The sequence below is a fragment of the Acomys minous genome (assembly GCF_964271855.1).
Source record: "Acomys minous genome assembly, chromosome: 19".
NCBI classification, from domain to species: domain Eukaryota; kingdom Metazoa; phylum Chordata; class Mammalia; order Rodentia; family Muridae; genus Acomys; species Acomys minous.
Window position 1 is genome coordinate 33,606,556 of NC_140499.1, and position 12,745 is coordinate 33,619,300.

A 12,745-nucleotide genomic window follows, 5' to 3' on the forward strand; every position below is an offset into this window, starting at 1 on the left:
AAGTAATGAGCTCTCGCTGCCAAAAACTAAGGTGGAGCTCGCCAGTGGATGACACCTGAAATCAATCAACCTCTGCCCTACAAAACACACACACACACACACACACACACACACACACACACACACACACACACACCTGTGCAAAAAGGCAAATATGCAAGATGGCATGAGCCAAAAGAGGAATGTCAAAGTAAAATGGTTCTCAGTTGAATGCTAGCCAGTTTCGCTAAAGGAACAGGCAGCAGAGCACTGCACAATAAAATGAAGGAGTGTTTTAAGAAATAATATGAAAAGGACAGCTTCAATTGAAGGACATTAGAAGCCACGAAATAAAGACTAGTATAACAACTCAATAAAATCAAGAGATACACAAGACGAAGGAAACCAACAGCACCAACAACATGGAATGCTGGCAGCGAACTGAAGTGGGAGACATTTAAATGTCTTCAGCATGTACATGCCTGGTTTCTCAACTCCTTTAATCAAGAATGGGCTGCAATTAAAACCACCACAGGATTCAGTCACACCTACCAGAATGGCTGGACCGAGAAGCAGGGTCAGCAGAAAATGACTCAGAAGACATTGAGGGCCGCCCAGTGGAAGTGCAACTGGGTTGAATAGTTTTGGGGCATGGTTTGGCAAAACCTACAGGCTGCATAGTGTATACAATTGAGAAAATTCCACTTCAGACTAAACACTGAGCAAAAATCTTACATGTGCATTGTCCTACAAAGACACATATATCTCATAACGGTCCTATTCACCACAAGGAAGACACCCAATGCCACCAGCAGTGCTACCCACAGATAAATTATAGCATGGTGACAGTGGACTGCCATGGAGCAAGGAGTGACTGGGTAGAGTGTGCACGGTGTGAACTAAGCACTGAGAAGAAAGAACTCAACTGTATGATGTGGCTATATTTGTGCAAGAAGAAAATTCACCCAAAGTAAGGACAATTTACAGGATATTATGTTGAAATTTTACATGAACTACCTGAAGTTTTGAGATACTTCAAAATCCAAGACTGGCCTGGCATGGTGGCGCACGTCTTTAATCCCAGCACTCAGGGGGCAGAGGCAGGTGGATCACTGTAAGTTCGAGGCCAACCTGGTCTAAAAAGCAAATCCAGGACAGCCAAGGCTATACACAGAGAAACCCTGTCTTGAAAAAAAAAAAAGGAAGAAAGAAAGAAAGAGAAAAAAAGAAAAGAAAAAGAAAAAAGAAAAGTCAAAACTGTCTATAGGACAATACTCCTGTCCTTATAGAATTTCAACCCTCCTCACTGTGAGCAAGCTTCTCATCGTTTTCCAAATACATGGCATTTTTTCAGAATTTGCAGCAATGCTAATAAAGAGAATAATATCCTGTAAGAACTGTCAGCTTCATGCACATTAAAGCAGAAATTATCATTTTAAATGATTTTAAAGCTATTTCAGTCCAACACAGAAGACAAATGTTAGTGTCTACTCCAAACTTCAGCGCAGTTGCACAAGACCCTCTTGCCACCAGAAGCAGGTATGATGTGACGGGGTCTTGACTTTCAGTATTAAATAAGACTTGTCCGTGCTGCCACACCTAGTATTGCTAGGGAATTAGCATGCTCCAACCAGAAAGCTGCAGCAAATCAGTGTTTTCTCCTGTGAGACTGAAATACTACAAGATGAAAGAAAGCTCTGTGTCATTCAAGGGCCTGCTGTGGCCAGCAGGGACCTCCTCAGCCTGGGAGCTACCGTTCTGACCTGTGCAGTGCCGTCCTTGACTCTTTAAGAGCAAACTGCTATGGCTGGACTTTCATTTTAGGTAAACTAATCTGGTGCCAATGTGGAAGCCTAAGTAGAAAATTTTGAATAGCAATAGATTTTTTTTTCTTCATTCTAAAACAGGCTGCAAGAAACTAGAGTGCTAATGTCTTTCTTTCTTTCTTTCTTTCTTTCTTCCTTCCTTTCTTTCTTTCTTTCTTTCTTTCTGTATAAGTCCTTATGTGATTTAACTTCCAGGGCTACATGGTTGCCAACAGAATAACATTCTGAGAAAGGACCTGTCCTCCCAGGCACAGTTGCTTGGCAGTGCCTCCCTCAGGACCCCTTTTCTAGTTCAGAGGACCAGAAAGAACCCACCTGGGCCCCAGTGACCTGCCTTCTCTTCTCCTTACTGGTAATTCACTGCTTCCTCTGTTGCCATAGAATGTTAGCTGTCACTTAGTTCATCATATCCTGTAATTGGTCACAGATGCATTCATGTCTGTCACATGATTTGGATATATCTCTCTATCAGAACGTTTCTGGCACCGCTCTCTGATGTATTGTTATTTTTTTAATAGATTTTTAAAAAAAATAAATAAACAATTCAATATTTGCTTTTGGAATGAAGGATTTCTTCCCTCAGGAAATATTTTTGAAATTTTCTTTCTTTCTCCCTTTTCCCCTCCCTCTTTCCCTCTTCGCCTCCCTCACCCCTCCCTCTGTGTGTGTGTGTGTGTGTGTGTGTGTATGTGTATGTGTGTGTGTGTGTGTGTGTGTGTATGTGTGTGTGTATGTATGTGTGTGTGTGTGTGTATGTGTGTGTGTGTGTGTGTGTGTGTGTGTGTGAGAAAGGGAGAGAGAGAGAGAGAGAGAGAGAGAAAGAGAGAGAGAGAGAGAGAGAGAGAGAGAGAGAACGAACAAAGGATTCAGATTTCTAAATGCTTCTCCTCCCATTGCTGTTTACAGCCACTTCACTAAAGGCCTATGAACTGAGATCCCTTTAACACAGCCCATCTTCATCATATCCACCTTTCAGAGGACAAGCTGAAGAGCGCAGAGATGCCGCAGCAGAAAGAATGTGCACTACTCTTCCAGACAACCACTTTGGGTACCTCACAACCTCCTGCAACTCCCACTCCAGGGACCATGCCCTCTACTGGCCCCCATAGGCAATGGCACTCGTGTGCTCACACATCCCTCACAGACACAGTCACATAAACATACAAGAAAAGTCAATTAATCCATCAGCCAATAAAAACACAACCTGAGGAGTCTAAACAAGCATCAGAGCCAAAGTTAAAAGTGCAGTTTTTAAACTGCAAGTGCTAAGAAAAAAACAGATAAATCCCAAGATCAAAACCAGGCAAGAGAAATGAAGAGGGGACATGGTAAGTGTATAAGTGGTGGCTACGGGAAGAACCATTCATCTTGAGGATGTGGCAGTAACAACTGCCTGGACTGAAGACCATTAAGAAATGTAGCCGTAAAATATATCCCGGACTACAAGACACCGTGAAAACAAACATTCTAAAATAATAAGAGCTGGGCTGGAGAGATGGCTCAGTGGTTAAGAGCACTGTCTACTCTTTCAGGGGCCCTGAGTTCAATTCCCAGCAACCACATGGTGGCTCACAACCATCTATAATGTGATCTGGCACCCTCTTCTGCAGATAGAGTACTCATATACAATAAATAAATAATGAAAAAAATATAAGAGCTGCAGCAAGAGTCCCTCTGCAAAGCTTAGCAATGACTTCTACGCGAGGAAGAAAAGGAGGACCCTGCCTTAGTTAGGGTTACTATTGCTTTGATGAAACACAATGACCAAAAGCAGCATGGGGAAGAAAGGGTTTATTTTGCTTACGTATTCTGAATCCAAGTCTTCCGAGGAAAACCAAGGCAGAAACTCAAGCAGGGTGGGAACCCAGAGGTAGGAGCTGATGCACAGGTCAGAGAGGGGTGCTGTTTTATGGCTTGCACAGCCTGCTTTCTTACAGAACGCAGGGCCATCAGCCCAGGGTGGCATGACCCACAATGGGATGGACTCTCTCTCATCTATAATTGATTTTACAAGTGCCCTACAGCTGGGCATGGTGGCACACGCCTGTGATACCAGCACTCTGGGAGGCAGAGACAGGCAGATCTCTGTGAGTTCTACACCAACCTGCTCTACAAAGCAAGTCCAGGACAGCCAAGGCTACATAGAGAAACCCTGCCTCAAAAAAAAAGAAAAGAAAAGAAAAAAAAGAAAGAAAGGAAAGAAAGAAATGAAAACAAGAAAGAAAAAAGAAAAGAAAAAGCCCTGAAGGTTTGCCTACACGCTGATCTTATGGAGGCATTTTCTCAATCAAGGTTCTCTCAGGTGACTCCAACTTCTGTCAAAGTGACATCAAACTTTTCTGTATAGTCCTAAAGACACAATCTAACTCTGCACCACAGAAAACTACAGACTAGAGAATGAAGCCAAAATTAGGTCCAAACAAATGGATGGAACTAGAAATGGTCATACTGAATGAATTAACCCAGAACAGAAAGACTCACATGGTATATACTCACTTATAATAAGGTACTAGCCCAAAATGCATGTCCCATGAAAGTCTTCACACACCAGGAGATTGGGATAGATGTGAGAACATCCCACTGGGACTCTAGGTAAGACAAATATAGGAGATGGGGAAATAGAAGGACCTACAGGGTCCTAGAAACCTACAAGAAGAGCATCATGATGGGTGGATCAGTGCCTAGGGGGGTCTGCTCAAGCTACTGCACTATCCAAGGACGATACAAGTAGTAAACATCAAACTCCTACTCTGATTCAACCAATAAATAGGACAATTTCCACAGTTATGTGGAGAGCACGGACTGACTTAGACATGAACTCTGGTGCCCCACATTTGACCACCTCCCCTTGGTGGGGAGGCTGGTTGGCACTCAAAGAAAGAATAAGCAGGCTACCAAGATGAGACTTGATAGCCTATGACCATATAGTGGGGGGAGGAGGTCCCCCTCAGTCATAGACCTAGGGGAGGGGAACAGGATGAAAGCGGGAGGAAGGGAAGAATGGGAGGATACAAGTGATGGGATAACAATTTAGTTGAAATCTGAATAAATTAATAAAATAAAATTTAAAAATTAGGTCCAAAGTTAAAGAAAATAACTATGAATGCAGAAAAATTTTAAATAGAGACATAATGAAAACAATAGGAAAAAATCAGTGTAACAAGGAGTTGGGTTTCTGAAAACATAAATAAAACTGACAAACTTTTTGATAAAGAGGAAAGAAAGAATACTGAAAAATAAAAGCAAAAAAGGGAACATGACAACCAATACCACAGAATACAGAGAATCATAAAAGAATACACAATGATATAACAACAAATGAAATACCTTAGCAAAATGGGTGCATTTCAATCACCAGGTCAAGATAGAATTATGACACAATTTAAAATGCAAGCATACCAATTATGAGCAAACGAACTCAGTTACAATGTTTCCAGCAAACTGTACAATGCTACATGTACGTTTATTTCAGGACTGACCATTTGGTATGCTCTCAGCATCCCTTAGTTGCCTGTGGTTCTCTGCCTAGAGTTGAGACCTCAGGGTCTTTCCCATGTCTACTCTGGAATTCCTATTGTTGTTTCCTTGTTTGGCTCTTGTTCAGGCAGTCATGTGGGTGAGACTTTATGAGTTCAGCTTCTGACATTCCTAGGAGACACACTGTTACAGCAAACTCACTGACCCTCTGGTTCTTACAATCTCTCTGCCTCCTCTTCCATAATGGTCCCTGAGCCTTAAGTGTGGGAGTTGTATTGTAGAAGTACTTGTTGGAACTGGGCTCCATAACTCTGCATTTTGATTAATTATGGTTGGTCTGTAATGGGCTCAGTCTACTGCAAAGAAAAGTTCCTTGAAGAGGTCAGAGGAGCAGTAATGGTTGGTATAACCAACGGGTATACTTATCTGTGGCTAGAAAAACAAATATCTAGAGAGTAGTTAGGGAATTGTGCAGGTTAGTAAAATGACAATTGGAGTCTCTCCTCCAAGACCCATGATTTCTGAGTAGATTGTATTTATGTATTTAGGAATGCGTATGCCTTTGTACATACATAAATGTATGTAAAAATTAATTTTAAAAGATACCATGAATTTTAAAGAGAGCAAGAAGTATGTAGGAGATTTTACAGGGAGGAAGAGAAAGGGGTAGTATAATTATATGACAATATAAAAAAAATAACTTTCAAAAAACAATCCAAAACAAAAAAGATATAAGGAAGAAAATATATATGTAATATATTATCCCATACTTTACATGATGATAATCCACTACTATGTGTCCAAGTATGCTCATACTGTTAAGTCCTACTACATATACAGGTATTTTCTTGGATTGCATAGGGAAAATTACTCTGCTATTGAGCTCAGAACTTATTTAAATTCATGGTCTTTGGACAAGATCTGAGACTAACTGAAAAGATGACAACGAGCTGTTCTTTCTTTTCTGTTTGTTTATCCATGTTACTCCTGCCTCAAAGGAGAGAAGACATTTGGACACACATAAATATATTGCAGTTTCCCTTTGGAAAGTATACAAGACTGATCAGAAATGCATGCCCGATTTTACTGAAGGAGCCCTCTTAGGGATGATGGATTGCATGTCCTCATTGCCACTGCCATGCAAAGGAAAGATACATGATGCTCAAAATGATACACAAGTAATTTTCTCACACCATACTACAGGGAAATTTATCATAGGAACTGTGTTGTTTTTATTTTGAACATAAAGCAAAACTAGGATTTAGTGAAAACCACGTTCTTAGAGAATGTAAAAGACTCCTGAGCACACGACCCTTTATGGCAATCGTCAGTAAACCCAAAAACATAGTTAAAAACGTTCGTAGTAAAGAATACATACCATCCCGGTAGCTGCATAAGCAAATTCTATCTACCACTTAAAGCAACTGACTGCCCCTTCTTTCAAACTCATCCCAAAAATAAGAAAATGGAATTCTTTAAAACTTATTTATGGGACTAACATTTACCTGATACCAAAGTCAAACAAGGTTCTGTAAGAATATAAACTATATCCCTGGTGGATAAAAATTTTAGAAGCATCACAAATATGCATACATCCCAATTTGTGATGTGATTACATCCTGCACACTCATCCAAGTTTGAAATATTGTATGCTTAAAGTGCACTTACTACACCTGACCTACAAGAGAGTGTCTGGACGTCACAGTCAATGTGGCTGATGGGAAACCATGTCTTGCTGTCCCTTTCTGGCACTGGGAGAGGTGTGTGTTGCTTGGCACTAGCTTTGGAAAAGATCAAAAAGTCAGTATTTGGTGTGTGCTGAATATGTGTCACTCTTAACACCATGTTAAGATTGGGAAATTGGAGAGGTCTCAGGATGGCTCGAACCATGGAACTGCTGGCAAAGAAAATCTTTAAGGGAGTTTTAGCAGTTGAACTTGTGGGTGTTTTTGGAGCTTAGTTTTTGTTTCAGAAGATGAACTCAAGCCAAGATGAACAAGAGATTTCCCTTCATTTTGGAAGTTTATTACACACCCATTGAACAGTCTGGACTGTGTGGAATTAGAGAACAAGATCAAGAAAAATGGTTGAATAGCAAAAATTAAGGATTTGGTCACTGATCAATGTTTATCCTTACAAGAAACCAACAGTATCACTCAGGATTAAAATTCCACCACTGAAATGGATGGAGTCTGTACTATGTGGAGCAAAATAAAAATTGTTATTCAGGTCTTACTCGTTGGGCTTGAAAAAGCTGAATGAAGTGTGTTTATTGTACTATCAATAAACTTTTGTTGGTGCTACTGAAAATAAAATGTCTATTAAAAAGTAAAAAAAAAAAAAGATTGGGAAATTGTAATCTAAATACTCACGAATAAGGGCCCATCTTACTAGCAAATTTAACAGCACATCAAAACAAAACAAAAACAAGCAAACAAATCAACTATTATCAAGTGGGATGTCTCCATGGGAAGCCAAGAAGCAAGGGTCGTTCAGCATATACAACCAAATGTAGTACAAAGCATTTACAAAATAAAAAATTAAGGTATGATGGAAAGGGCTTTAACATGAGTCCAAATCATTGCGATAAAAAGTCTCAAATAATTGAGCACAAAAATAATATACTTCTGCATAGTACAGGGTGCATAACACTAACCCACATGGGCCTCAGCATACACAATACATCTCTCTAGCCCACATGAGCCTCAACATAATCAGGCCGGATCTCACTAACCTAACCTACCAGTACACTTGCTGATGAAAGTCTGAGAACTTTTATCCAAGGTGAGGGGAAAAAAATTAAGGTTCTAAGAATTTAACTTCTATTCTACATCATACTGGAAGTCCTAGGTAGAGAAATTGGGTAAGAGAAAGAAATAAATGTGATCTGACTGAGAGTATAAGGACTAAAACAGCCTCTTGTTGCAAAGGACATCCTTACAGAGAAACCCTAAAGCCTTTATTGATAGTGCTGTCAGAACTAATAAATGTATGAAATAAAATTTCAGAACACATTGCTATCGTATCACTGTAAAAAGGCTTCTCCCACACAGCCAAATAAACAACAGAGTGAGGAATAATGAACAAGAAGGAGAAAACACTTGCAAGTCATATGTCATACAAGAATTCAATATGCGAAGTGCATGAGGTCACACAAGAAAATCATATGCAAGAAAACAAATAGCCTGGTTTTGAAAACGAGCTGGGCGGTGGTGGTGTACACCTTTAATACCAGCACTTGAGAGGCAGAGGCAAGAGGATCTCTAGAGTTCAAGGTCAATCTGGTCTACAAAGTGAGTCCAGAATAGCCAGGACTACACAGAGAAACCCTATCTTGGAAAAAAGAAAAAGAAAAAGAAAGAAAATGGATAGAGGCCAGAGAGATAACTCGATGATTAAAAGCATTTGCTACTCCTGTAGAGGACCCAGGTTCAGTCCCCAGCACCCACATGACAGCTCACATCATCTGTAATTCCAATTCCAGTGGTTCCAAATCCTACTTCTAACCTCTGTAGGCACCGGGATGCATGTGGCATGCATGCATACATGCAGGCAAAACACTTATACGCATAAAATAAAACAAATAAATATCAAAATTGATAACCTTAATAAACATTTTTCAAAAGAAGAGACACAAAAAGTTAATATGTATGTGATACATATCCAATGTTATTAGTCATTACAGGAACAAGATGAAGGCCACGGGCTATTACATCAGATCCCTTAGAGGACTGCTGCCGAAGCAGGGAGAAGAGAGTGAGGGTTGGCTGCTGGAGGCGGGGAGGGGAGGGAATGCTTGTACAAGGACGGTATAAATTTAAACTAGTAAAATTGTATAGGACTTCTAGAAAACAATCAAAGTGGAATTCCCATATAACCCACTAATCCCAGTGCTGGAGATGTATCAAAGGGAAATAAAATCAGCATGCAGAAGCCTTTCAAGCCTAATGTCCATCATAGCATCATTGATAACAGACAGGTTATGGAGTCATCAAACATTCTCATCAATGGATGAGTGCATGAGGAAAACAAATATGCACATTTCCACACACTATGTCATACTATTTTATAAAGAAGGAAATCACTGTAAATTGTGGCACAGATAAAAACTGGTGGGCATTAAGCTAAGTGACATAATTTAGGCACAGAAAGACAAATACTGTATGATGTCACTTAAATGTAGAATTTAGAAAACTCATAGGAATGGAGTGGAACAGTCAGTTCCACAGTTGGAGTGTGGATGGGAAGGTGGTGGTTAGAGGGTACAAAACCTCTATACAGGATGAGTAAGTTCTAAAGGTCTAGTGTACAGTGTGGTGAGTCCACTTTATTACACACTCATTAATAAACATTTTGTGATCTTGAGCCTTGCTAAGAGCCTTGCTTGATCCTAAGTATTATCACTATAAAAAGTAAATCAACTATAGAATGGATATATTGATGAGATAATCACTTTGTGTATGTCTATGTCAAAGCATCATGCTTCATATTTTACAAATATAGAACTTTGGTGAACTTTACTCCAATAAAGATATAAAAAGCCAATACTAAAATCCTAATCAAAAGGCAAAGGCAAGTAAATATAAATATATGATCTAACCATAAGCTTCCTACAATAAGCTATATATTCAAAGGCATAATCTGTTCAGAGGCTGTAAAAGACACACTATGTCAACAGTTGTCAAAGCAGAGAGAGCAGGCACTAGCACCAGACAGAATAAATAATCACAATAAACACACCCATCAAACATTTACCAAATTTCATAGCCTCAAAATGATGACGCAAAAATTGACTGATTTAACAAATGGGCAATTGCACAATAATAGTTGGACAAACCCAGAGAAATTAATGAGGCAACAGAAGATGTGAACAAAGCTACAAGCTGGCTAACTGACGTCTATAAAGCACAGCTGCCAGTGATGGGAAAGCACACACTGTGCTCAGCAGATGGCCACACCTTCACAGGTGCATCTAATGGACCATAAGAAAACTTCATTAATTTTAAGAAAAGTTGAGATTATGTAAAGTATGTCCTTTGGTTCGCAACAGAATGGAGGTAGAAAATTTGGGAAAAATCATACATTGAAAATTAAACAGTACACTCTCAAATAGTTAAAGTTTCACTAAGTGAGAAGACACTGAATGAAGATGTTAAGACTATATACGAAAATATTGAATGAGGCTAATGCAGTGATTTCATTGAAATTCATAGGTATGGATTACTACAAAAAGAATGAAGATTAGAGCAGAAAGTAAAGAAGAAGAAGAGGAGGAGGAGGAAGAGGAGGAAGAATGGGAAATTTTGAAGTTGGTCTCTTGCAAAGATTGAAAAGACTGACCAATAAAAAAAATAGCCGAACTAATATTTTTTATTTTAAAACTTTTTTATTTGCAACAAGAAATTCCTTTGAAGAGATTTTTCCTTTGTATTTATTTTTTAATTTTTTATTTTTATAATTTATTCACATTACATCACAATTGTTATCCCCTCACTTGTGTCTTCCCATTCTCACCCTGCCTCCCTCTTCTGCCTATTCCCTTCCCCTAGTCCTCTGACCTGGATGGGGGTGGGGGGTTGGGGGAAGGGAGGGCTCCTCCCCCACCATCTGACCACAGCCTATCAGGTCTCATCAGGATAGGCTGCATGCCCTTCCTCTGTGTTCCTGCAAGGCTGGAAGAGACCTTCCAGCCCAAGGGGAAGAGACCAAACCGCAGGCACCAGTGTTCATGTCAGAGGCAGTCCCTGATCCTCTTCTTCCCACCCATGCCCACTCCACATGGAGAATGAGCTGTCCATTAGCTATGTATGAACAGGGAGTCTAGGTTTTCTGTATACATTGTTCTTGGTTGGTGCATCAGTTTGTGGCCAGACCCTGGGTCCAGATCCACTGGCCTTAATCGTCTCCTTGTGGAACTCCAGACCCTTCCTGGTCCTTCCATCCACCCACTCTTCCATACTCAGCCTTCTGACCAGAGTCCAACTTCTAGTCCCAGCATCTGTCCTGATCCCCCACTGAATGGAGACTCTCAGAGGATATCTATGTTGGGCTAATATCCACTTATAAGTGGGTATATACCATGCACGTCTTTCTTGGTCTGGATCACCTCACTCAATGATCTTTCCTAGTTCCATCCATTTGTCTGAAATTTTCAAGATTTCCTTGTTTTTGATAGCTCAGTAGTATTCCATTGTGTATATGTACCACAGTTTCTTTATCCATTCTTCAGCTGAGGGACATCTAGGTTGTTTTCAGATTCTGGCTATTTTGAATAAGGCTGCTATGAACACAGTTGAGCAAATGTCCTTGTTGTATGGTGGACCATCTTTCAGGTATATGCCCAGGAGTGGTATTGCTGAGTCTTAAGGTAAAGCTATGCCTCATGTGGAGTTAATTTGTTTTTGTTTTTGTCTTTGTTTGTTTTTTGTTTTCGAGACAGGGTTTCTCTGTGTAGCCTTGGCTGTCCTGGACTCACTCTGTAGACCAGGCTGGCCTCAAACTCACAGAGATCCACCTGCCTCTGCCTCCTGAGTGCTGGGAATAAAAGCATGCATCATCACACCCGGTTGAGTTTTTTTTTTTAAGAACATAAGGAGATTATTACTGACAATCTAACAAACAGGAAAAGGAATATGATGCAACATCATAAGCAATGATATGAGAACAAAGCAGATCATGTAGAGGGGGAAAAGACAAACTCAAACTCCATAATGAAACAAAAGCACACAATCAAAAACTCTCCTTACAAAGCAAGGTCAGAACAAGATTAGAGTGGTGGTTAGTCTCAACTGTCAACCTGACAGGCTCGGAAGCTCCTGTGTGGGATTAGCTACTGTCTGTGCGCACTTGTGAGGAACGATGCTCATTTAATCAGTTGAGGTTTGAGGCCCCACACTGGCAATGGCAATGCTGTTCTGCGACCTTACTTCCTGAACTGTTTAAGGGGATGGTAGCAAACCAAGTACTAGCATCCATTTTCCTGCTTCCTAGCAACAGATGCAATCTGACCAGCTGCCTCAAACTCCTTTCATCAGGACTTGCCACCATGATGGGCTGTCCCTCAAACTGTGAGACAAAGTAAACCCTTCCTCCTTTAAGTTGCTTTTGCCAGGGGGGTTTTATCCCTGAAACATGACAAGTAACAAAATGCCCTGACTTACCTGGTGAGTTTTGGCAAAAGCTGAAGAAAAACTGCCAATAATACTTCATGAAATTTCCCAAGAATAAAAGGAACAAAGGAAAGAGTTAAAGAAAGGAAGAAAGAAAAGCCAGAAGCACATCCAATAAAGCTAGAGTTGCCCTGTGACTAAAACCAGCCAAGACCATGAGAAAAGCAAACAACAAAAAACTAGCATTGATTTCAAATCTAGATACAGAAATACTGAGAAAAATGCTGGGACCCTCTTGTGAGCAGCTCGTACAAAGGATTATGTGCTGCAACCAACTGAATTCTCCAGTTAATG

At 40.2% G+C, this 12,745-nt stretch overlaps 1 pseudogene across 1 annotated transcript; it reads left to right on the forward strand.

Annotated features, from left to right (window-relative positions):
• Positions 1-7,158: 7,158 nt before the first annotated feature.
• Positions 7,159-7,388, forward strand: LOC311590621 (protein CEBPZOS-like; annotated as a pseudogene). The gene has a single exon. The product of its transcript is annotated as a protein CEBPZOS-like (transcript).
• Positions 7,389-12,745: the final 5,357 nt, after the last annotated feature.